Genomic DNA, 10,125 nt, shown 5'->3' with positions numbered 1-10,125 from the left:
AACAAGAACTATTGGCTATTGTGTATGCACTACGACAGTAGAAGAAAATTATATATGGATTCCCAATCGTAATTAGAACTGATTAAAGCCTTAGTATTCGGACTTAAAGCAGCTATGACAAGTGAACGGGTCACTCGATGGATTATATTCACCCAACAATTTCATATTAAATTGGAACATTGCAGCGGGAAAAGTAATATCTTAGCTGAAGCTCTTTGTAGAAACCCAGTAGATAAATAAGAAATAGTCCAACAAATTGAGACGAAGAATTTTTAGAAAAATTAAGAAATATCACCTTTTTGCAGAAATCAGATGGGAAATTAGCCCATGAAATTTTAAGAATAGAGCAGGATAATTTAGAAAATGACAGGCGAGTAAATGAAATGAATCCCTATGTACCGAAGGATGGAATGCTAATGGTATACGTTAACAAAGACAGGAATAAATTAAGAATAGTAGTACCACAGGAATTACATAAACAACTGATTTGGCATACTCATATGATAACAGGACACGGTGGGGTGGAGAAAATAACGAAAATAATATTAGAAAGATTTACATGGAAAGGAAAGAGAAGAACAATCAGAAATGTAGTAAAGATCTGCGATAATTCTCAAGAAACTAAGCACAATACATTCTTAACAAGGCATAAACCAATCGCCAAATTACCGACAGCCCCGAGAGAAATTTGTGCAATTGACATTTTCGGCAAATTACCATCTGAAACTATAGCACATAAATACATTGTTGTTATCATGGACATATTCTCGAAATTTATAACATTACAGCTACTACTAAACAAGTATTGAGAACAAAAATTAAAGGGGTAATACCTAAAATGGGTAAGCCAAAGAAAGTATTAACTGACAGAGGCACCCAATTCACGTCAGCTGAATTTCAGAAGCAATGCAGGAAATGCAAATCAAACACATACCTTTGCGCCCATGACGACGGCATCTTCCAGGAGTTCGACGCCTAACCTGACGCAGTCCCAGGAAGAACGCGGGCCAGCGCAAAGTTGCTTGAAAGAAGCATGTTGGATCTCACTTTGTATGATATTGTTTATTTTGCCTTTTGCTTTTCTTGTATTATGGTTACGTGTTACCTGTCGCTGATTTACTGTAAAACAAATTTCATTAAAGACAGCACTGTGAGACCACACTTCAGGGGTCTCACGACTCGATAGCCTCTTGTCTCAGCGCGGCTGCGCCAGTGCTGTCTCCCCTCCTGCACGCGCTAGCCCAAACGGCTATAAAAGCAGCGGGAGGAGATACCTCTGGAGCAGTTTAGCTGGGAAGGGAGGCCGAGTCAACAAACTGAATTGTGATAAATATGAAGAGGTATACAAAAATATTTTTATGCAAAGTTAAGTTATGATAGAGCAGGTTACGCAAATATGGATCGAGGTTATAATAGATTCCATGTGTTAATAGTAGATTATGGTCATCAAAATAATCTCAAGTATCCTATCATTAACATACATTGCAACTTCTAAGGAAATTTCATATAATATTTAAGGTTTTAAGCTAATTTGAACTAAAATAGCAAATCATTGACTGGAAATACGATATTAGAGTCTTCATTATGTTAGCCTATCACTGTTAAAGAGATAGGAAGTTTTTCCATGGTATTCCTTGTCGAGGTGCAATCATATGATTGATTCGTGTGAAGTGATATAACATAAATGCAACCTTAAACAATGTTATTGAAACTATTTAGGACAATCCTACCTATTTCTTGGGAAAGTATGTTGAATATGATTCTTCATGATATAATTATTTTATAATTTTGGTAGGTAGCCATTGAAAGCTAAAATGTGAAACTAATCTTATTCTGCGATGTTTAAATAAGTAAATAATCGTGAACATCAGAGATGAATGAAAATTTCCACAGATCATTCTTAGTAGACCTGAGAAATTTATTTTCATATTATTGTGAGATTTCAAAACATTCAGACTATGTTAATCGAGTTATTTATTTTTCTCAACATTATGAATTCTTGATTTTTATGTTTTAATAACTAGGACGTATAAGAAGTAGTTGACGTTAGGTCAAGGTGATTTTCATTTAACTAATTCAATTCCATATAGACTGATTGGAGTCGAATTAAGTTTTTTTAATAAACCGAGACCTTGGAAGAGCTGATGATACATCATTTTTATTTATTGAAGGAATAAAATGAGCAAAAGCAAAAGAATGAATTCAAACCGAGACTGACAAATAAATATTATTGTAAATAATGAAATATATTTTAAGATGTGATTTAACTTAACCATCATATTCTTTATTATTTGAATAAAGAATAGTTAGTAAGATGTTAATCCATTATTATTTTCATAGATTATAATATTATTATTATAAGACGATCTCATGGTAGAGAGTAAATTATTGAATCTTCGTTTGATATTTAAGCTTGAAGATCCGTAAAACATATATCGCAAATGAAAGAAAGGAAAAGGATATGTCTCAGTCAAAGCCACGTTAAAAATGTCTTTTCTTTGGTTTAACGAAATCCCTGATATGTTCTCCGACTTTAGCTGGGGATTTTTTTGAACGTCATGAATTACGGACTTGAAAGAAACATGGGACTTAAACGGAAGAAAGAGAGGAAGCATAACGACCACGAGGGGTTCACGTGGGACAAGGAAGAGAAGGTAATATATTAGGGTCCGGTTATATAATAATAGCTGATTCGAGACAAATTTTGATTCGAGATCAGAAAATGTTCCTTTGCAAGGTGCTCGTTGCGTGGTATAAAGTTGATCTCGGATCTCATGATCTGGATAAACTTTGATCCGTCGCCATAGGATTTCGCTTGGCAACGTCGTAAACAGCGTGGGAAATTCGTAATAATCAGGAGTATGTCGGTAGTAAAGTCGCGTTATTTCATTATTTTAATCTCTCTGATCTGGTGTTAATCTTCGTGTCAATCACATCTCAAACACATTGACTGAAAATGGGCATGAACTTGGAAAAGCATGACAACAATGTCAATGAGCGGTGAAATCTAGCGCCGAATATTACTGGGTACAAAAAAGAGTCTTTAATTGATTTATTTGTTACGAAATATAAGAATACGATTGAAAATAAAAATACTGATGCTGTAAGTAAGAAAGGGAAGGAAAACGCCTGGAAAGCACTAGCTTCAGACTTCAATTCCCACGCAAATGTGGCGCGATGGGATTGGAAAATCTTGCAGTTGTGTTACAAGAATGTAAAGCGACGAACAAAGAAATCGGCTCCAGACGATAAAGTAAGTACAGAAATACGTATTTACGTATTAATCACTAGTTGAGACTTCGGAGTGTCGTAATTAACCAACTGTACATTCTTACTAGGTCAACATTCATAAAACAAGTTGTGGTCCATTCGTTCAACCTACGGTGGATGAAACTGGACGGAAACTCGTGGCAGCATTAAAAATTCGATATCTTCCCCAAGCCTGCGAGTCCGATTGCGATACTAACTTCCACCAAGAAGTTATTTTTGGTAAGTTAACCCTGAAAATCTGACATAAATAACTAGGAATACGGAGTGTTCGAATTATAGACTCATACAGAGCTACGCTTCTCGGAAGCAAAAGGCATTGTAAATTAGGTACCGATACACAGGACCAAGGTTAACAGAGAACAGTAAGGTTAGTCATTCCGCGTTACGGGCTGCCATTGGCTGTCGCTGTGACGTCACCATGGAACATCGCTGGTAGCCGCTGACGGCAGACTGTATTAGCGCGCGGGTAATGTTTCACATTTTAATAATATCCCGAAGTGATATTTTGGAATTTATGAACGTCATACAATGTATTCTGTAGAAACATACATTCTGTACAAGATAAAAGTACGTATAACATCGTAGCGCTACAAAATAAGAGGTAGGTACTTAGAAGTGCACGATATGTTAGATTTAAATCAACAGATTCGGGACAAATAAGACTATTTTTATTTACTGTTATTCACTCTTACCTCAGTGAAGATGATGTTGACGAAATGCATGGCATCTGCACCTCACTCTGACTGACAGATGGGTTTTGTTTTATATCACAAACACTGTTAATTTGTTCAACACTTCACGGTGAAAACTTACAGGACACATTGCGATATGTAATAACTTCAAGTCTTGGAACACTAGCACCAAATAAACGGTTTGTCTTTCTTTCTGTTAACATAAGTCTAGAAGAGTATCACAGTCTAGTATATTCACTATCTATCCGATTTTCATCAAAAGGGCTACAGTTCGAATCGTAGTCAATGAAAGCGAGACAGAGTATGAAATAAGTTCTTTTCCGAGTTCTGCTCATAAGGCAAAGGTCCCGTTGCTTTGCACACGAAGTTTAAAACAACAAATACAACGGTAGCGAACATTTCTTGATATTTACTTTGTTGATAAATGCCACATTCTCGTTTTTCGCTTACGGGCAGCCCCTTTGCCGGCTGAGTGGCTCAGGTGGTTGAGGCGCTGGCCTTCTGACCCCAACTTGGCAGGTTCGATCCTGGCTCAGTCCGGTGGTATTTGAAGGTGTTCAAATACGTCAGCCTCGTGTCGGCAGACTTACTGGCACGTAAAAGAACTCCTGCGGGACTAAATTCCGGCACCTCGGCGTCTCCGAAAACCATAAAAGTAGTTAGTGGGACGTAAAGCGAATAAAATTAATTAATTACGGGAAGCCTCTATTTTTTTATTTATGTTTTGCAGCCAACCAACGCAAACGGAGTAAGGTTCGGATCTTAGCATATGATTTCAAGACTTGTGGATGGACGTCAGGTAAACGGCTTTTCAACTTCACAAACATATTGTTCACAAATTATGGTTCCCTGTTCAAATCTGTTCGTCCGTGAACTTCAGCAAATATCAGTTCGAATTTAGTGATAATTTCCATAAAACTATCGGAAGGGACGAGCAAACCTCCCCGAAACAGCACGTGTACCCACCCCAGACTTGGGTCATCAGGTGGTATCAACAACTCTCCTGTAGGCGTGCCCAGGGACCTGTCAAATTTTCGGCAGCGATATGCGATGAACCCTGCAACGTATTTGAATCCCTACGCACTACAGTCAGTATTTTCCTGTACGGATAGATCATCACTATCAACAGCTGGCAATTCAATGTCATTAATATCCTTGTCACCCTCAGTCATCGCCAGAGCTTGTCATATCCGGGAGGATGTTGCCAAACATAGCCGATGTAACAAATTCTCCTCCTTCGGCTGGAGCTACAGGTGACTCATTGGAATGAGGAATATCGCTGGAATTGGCTCCTAACAACAACAGCCTGATGCTATTTTTTTACATCAGGTGGAGATGGATGATCGTAAAAATGCCCAAGACCTCTTAGGTGCGGAAATTTTCCAGACAATATTGATTCATTCTTGCTGTGAGAATGTATTTAATAATAATTAATGTTATTTGTTTTACGTCCCACTAACTACTCTTTTACGGTTTTCGGAGACGCCGAAATGCTGGAATTTAGTCCCGCAGGAGTTCTTTTACGTGCCAGTAAATCTACTGACACGAGGCTGACGTATTTGAGCACCTTCAAATACTACCGGACTGAGCCAGGATCGAACCTGCCAAGTTGGGGGAGAATGTATTTAACGCCGAAAGATTCCATGTATTTGAACAGCACAAACGAAAAAAGAAACTAGGTCCTCTGACACTTTTAAACACCCACGCACTTTAAAGGTAAACAAATACATCCGATACATGTGATAACTGAAGAATTTGCCTCGATCTACCCTGGTCCCGCGTGGCTAGCTGTTCCACCGTGACGTCATGCGCTAAGCGAGGAAAATGCAACACCTTCTGCGCACGGCTGAGTGCACCCCCCTGCACAGGACTATGTCTGATGTTAGTTTGTTTTTAGTTCTAGTGAATATTGCGATAAAGCCTTTCCCTTAATGAATCGGTCATCAGTAACTCCAATAAAGTTACGAACTAACCCTTGTTAACTGATGACAGGTTAACTAAATACAGTGCACATTTACTATGGAGGTACATAATGTCTACGTTTATTATTTAGATGCACGTGAATGTGATGTGGAGGTTCCTGCACTTACAATGGAAACTGCAGTGAACGAATCACAATCTCAATCGGTTGTTTTCGTGGAGGAAATAGCTGTCAGTGTGGTTTCTTACAATATGGTAATGTATCAAGTAACGTGACCACTGTATGATGCAACAAACTTTATGGAGGTGTTCATTTAGATAGATATTACATATAATGGCCGGTTTCTGGTACACTGCATTAATCTATGAGTTGCCTAAATGCGCTTGTAACTTTAACTGCGCTGTTCACTTTAATGAGTTTGTGGAAACTTAAATCCAGATTTATAAGCCCTGGCAATGAAGAGTTATGTTTAGTATATCTCGTCCTCCAATAGATGTGTCTACGCAAATGTTTTTAGGGTTATTTTGCTAATATCTAGTTACTTTTGCTAGCAGAATTTTCCTATAATGAGAACTGGTTGGCAAACATGTACACAGTCATTTCAATCAATCTGATTCCGCATGTAATAATCTCTCATAATATGAATATATCTGATCTAATAATGCAAAAACTAGTAATATTTCTCCTTCTTTCTTATTCACTGTACGCAGATATAGTCGTAAATCTCGCCTTGATCCGTTGTCGTCATTTAAATTATACAACTACACCACAATTACCGAACATGTGAAAAACGTGCATGCAATTTCACCTGATCGGATGCCAAACTCTTCAAGAATCCCATTTCTTTTGGGCTTTCATGGCACAACTTGAACAACAGGAAAGCTTTACAAACTGCAGTCTCCAATAGCCAAAAGAAAATACATACCGGTACCACTACATTTTCATTAGTAGTTCCTTAATGTATTCCTCGAACTGAGGAGTTGTATTTCTTAATAACTGCAACGGACTAGTCACTTGAAATGTTTTACTTAAACTGACCACGCAACTGCATTGACAAAAATACTCTCGTAACACAGATAAGAAAATAACATAAACTACAGCTCCCTGCGAGATTTTTAATTAAAGAAATCTATATGTTTTATGTTTATTGCGAGTCTATGGGAGACCTCACGTCAGCGGTTAAAAGATATAATACCGAGCGAGTTGGCCGTGGTGTTAGGAGCGCGAAGCTGTGAGCTCGCGTCTGGGAGATAGTAGGTTCATATCCCTCTGTCGGCAGCCCTGAAGAGGTTTTTCCATGGTTTCCCATTTTCACATCAGGCAAATGATGGGGCTGTACCTTAATTAAGACCAGAGCCGCTTCCTTCTCATTCCTAGGCCTTTACTATCCCATCGTCTCCATAAGATCTACCTTTGTCGGTGCGACGTAAAGCAAATAGAAAATATAATAACATTAAAAAGCAACAAAATCGGTATTTATTATTCAGCAGGTTTATATTAAGTGCATACTGGTACCTAAGACAAATTATTGAGTACAAAATAATGTAAATACTAATGGTAAATATTCCATAATTTCAGATTGGGTGTTCACTAACTGTTGGTGAGACTCATTATTCAAAGCCTGACGAAAGAAATCTTTAACATTATAGCTGCACTGAGAGATCAATTTGAGCCTGATGAAAATCGCTTGATTCAAGTTCCATTTTGTTTGACGATTCATTTCTCGTATTGGAAGATATATCTACAGTAGAAGCGTCATGCTCCGAGGAGATTGTAACCGAAAGAGCTGGGACATATGACACCATACAGGTTGAATCAGTGACTAAGCCAGTGATAATGTAGAAGTAAACGTACTGACCGAAATATTGTCAACTCCAACACACCCAAGCACGTTAAAACTATAATGAATGACTGTAAATATAGTACAGTCAGTTCATTATCACTTTCAAATTTTAGCGAAAGTAATTTGTTGGAATCATTTCTAATATAGAGGTAATTGAGCACTAGCTGCAGTTACCAGTCGTTGCGCAGATAACTGTGAATAAACCGATAACTGTTGTTTCGGAAACACATTTTAAATGTATCACCATGTTAGGTCACTGATATCTACTCATCTACAGATAACTGTCATTCCAGAAACCGGCCATAAGTCAAATATACTTTTCACGCGCTTAACTGTTCCTTATTACTATTCGACTAGCTTTTACAGCAGGCCGATCTTCTTCTCCTTCTTGTTTATCATCACATTCTCGTATTTCAATTCTGACTGACTGATTTTAGGAACAAGTACCAGGTACAGATGTCAATCAGCAGACGAACTTCACCTCCTAAAAAGAGGAGAGCTGAACCTGAGGGATGTTTAAGGGACAACTTCCACAAGAGAAGATTGGAATGTCACGCCATAAAAATGGAAAACGTGAAACTAGACCAGGAACTTAAAAATATGAGCTAGCGGCGGCTAAAGCGAGAGCAAATTAGCATTCTTGTAATACAAATGTATAGTCTTGTTAGTACTTAGAAATATTAAAAACATACCTGAACACGTTAATTTTTTCATTCCCAACAACAGTATTTCCTCCATTCAGCCCATCTTGCTCGAGGACTGGAAGTTCCTCGAAACCCTTCTTTCTGCAAAGATATCACCTTCTACTACAGGTTCACCATCTATGGAATCTAAGGCCATGTTACGTAGGACAAATCGTCTTTTAACAACCCCGAAATTTCTTTCAAGTGAGGATCGCGACCTCTTATGAGCTCTGTTATACGTCATCTCTGCAGGTGTCACTTCGTGTAATACTGGAGTGAGAAGGTACTCGCAGTAACGGTAGGCACTATCTCTGGGAAGAAATCCTTTGGGAATTTCCTCCGCCTCAAACCTAGCTTGAACTCTAGAGTTATCGAATATATTACTGTCATGTGCAGATCCAAGCACCTTGCTACTACGTCTAGACAACGCAGATTAGCATCGCATATAACCTGTAAATTCAAGGAGAAACATCCATGCCTGTTCCTGAACACTTCGGCGTTGTTAACCCCTGGCGATATGATAGGCACATGTGTACAATCTACAGTATAGCACCAAGAATTCCTGGAAAATGAGCTATGGCATAGAAATGACGCAAGATCCTCCTTGCTTTTCACTGGTCAGACGGCATATTGATAAATTGAGGTCTCAACGTAGCAATTTCTCGCGTTACTTTATGGATGACTAGACAAACCGTAGCCTTATCAATTTTGAATAAATCACTAACTACGATTTGAAAACTCCCTGTCGCGTAAAATCGCAGAGTCAATAGAATCTGGAACATCGGAGTAAGTGGCTGGTTTCTATTCGATCGTCTCATTAGAGAGTCTCGAAGTCTACCTTCCATAACCTCAACAGTGTGTTTGGTTAGACGGAATCTCGTTTTAAAAGCTTTGTCGCTAAGTTCTAAGAATGGGTTTCCTCTTTCTTCGAATACTTGAAGAGACCGCCGAAATTCTTCATTATCGTCATCTGAAGAAAAGCGGAGAAGTCAGACTTCTGTTATTCAAAGGCAGAATAGCGATAAGAATCCCTTCATCAGATTAAATACCGGCAATCATGCACAAACTCTTTATTCTTACCATGCTTATTGTTACGGCATTATTTTGCACTACAAAAGCCTTCTTCTTTTCACGGTGATAAATGCTGCCTACAATACAAGAACACTACTTGATCCTGATCACAAGGCTTAATCCCAGGAAATTGTTGGATCAATTTTGATTCGAGATTAAGGAAAAATTATCTCGGATCAACGTTTATACAACACAAATTTTGAGGATCAACGTGATCTAGAATCAGTTTTACGCCCTGATCTAGGCTCAACTGCTTTATACAATCAGGCCTAGGAGAATTTCGATTGGGACGAAGGAACGAAAGAGGAAGTCGGCTGCTTGAATTCTGGATTGATCATAATTTAGTCCTTGCGAATACCTGGTTCAAACACCACAAACGACGGCTGTATACGTGGACGAGACCTGGAGACACTGGAACGTATCAAACAGACTTCATTACGATTAGGCAGAGATTCAGAAACCAGGTGTTGGATTGCAAAACTTTGCCAGGAGCAGACGTAGACTCTAACCACAACTTGGTCATGAAATGCCATCTGAAGTTGTAGAAATTGAAGAAAGGAAAGAATGCAAAAAGATGGGATCTAGGCAAGTTGAAAGAAAAGAATGTGGTCGATTGTTTCAAGGAAGATGTTATACAAGGACTAA

Source organism: Anabrus simplex, chromosome 3, assembly GCF_040414725.1.
Source record: "Anabrus simplex isolate iqAnaSimp1 chromosome 3, ASM4041472v1, whole genome shotgun sequence".
NCBI lineage: Eukaryota > Metazoa > Arthropoda > Insecta > Orthoptera > Tettigoniidae > Anabrus > Anabrus simplex.
This window is presented reverse-complemented; position numbering follows the sequence as displayed.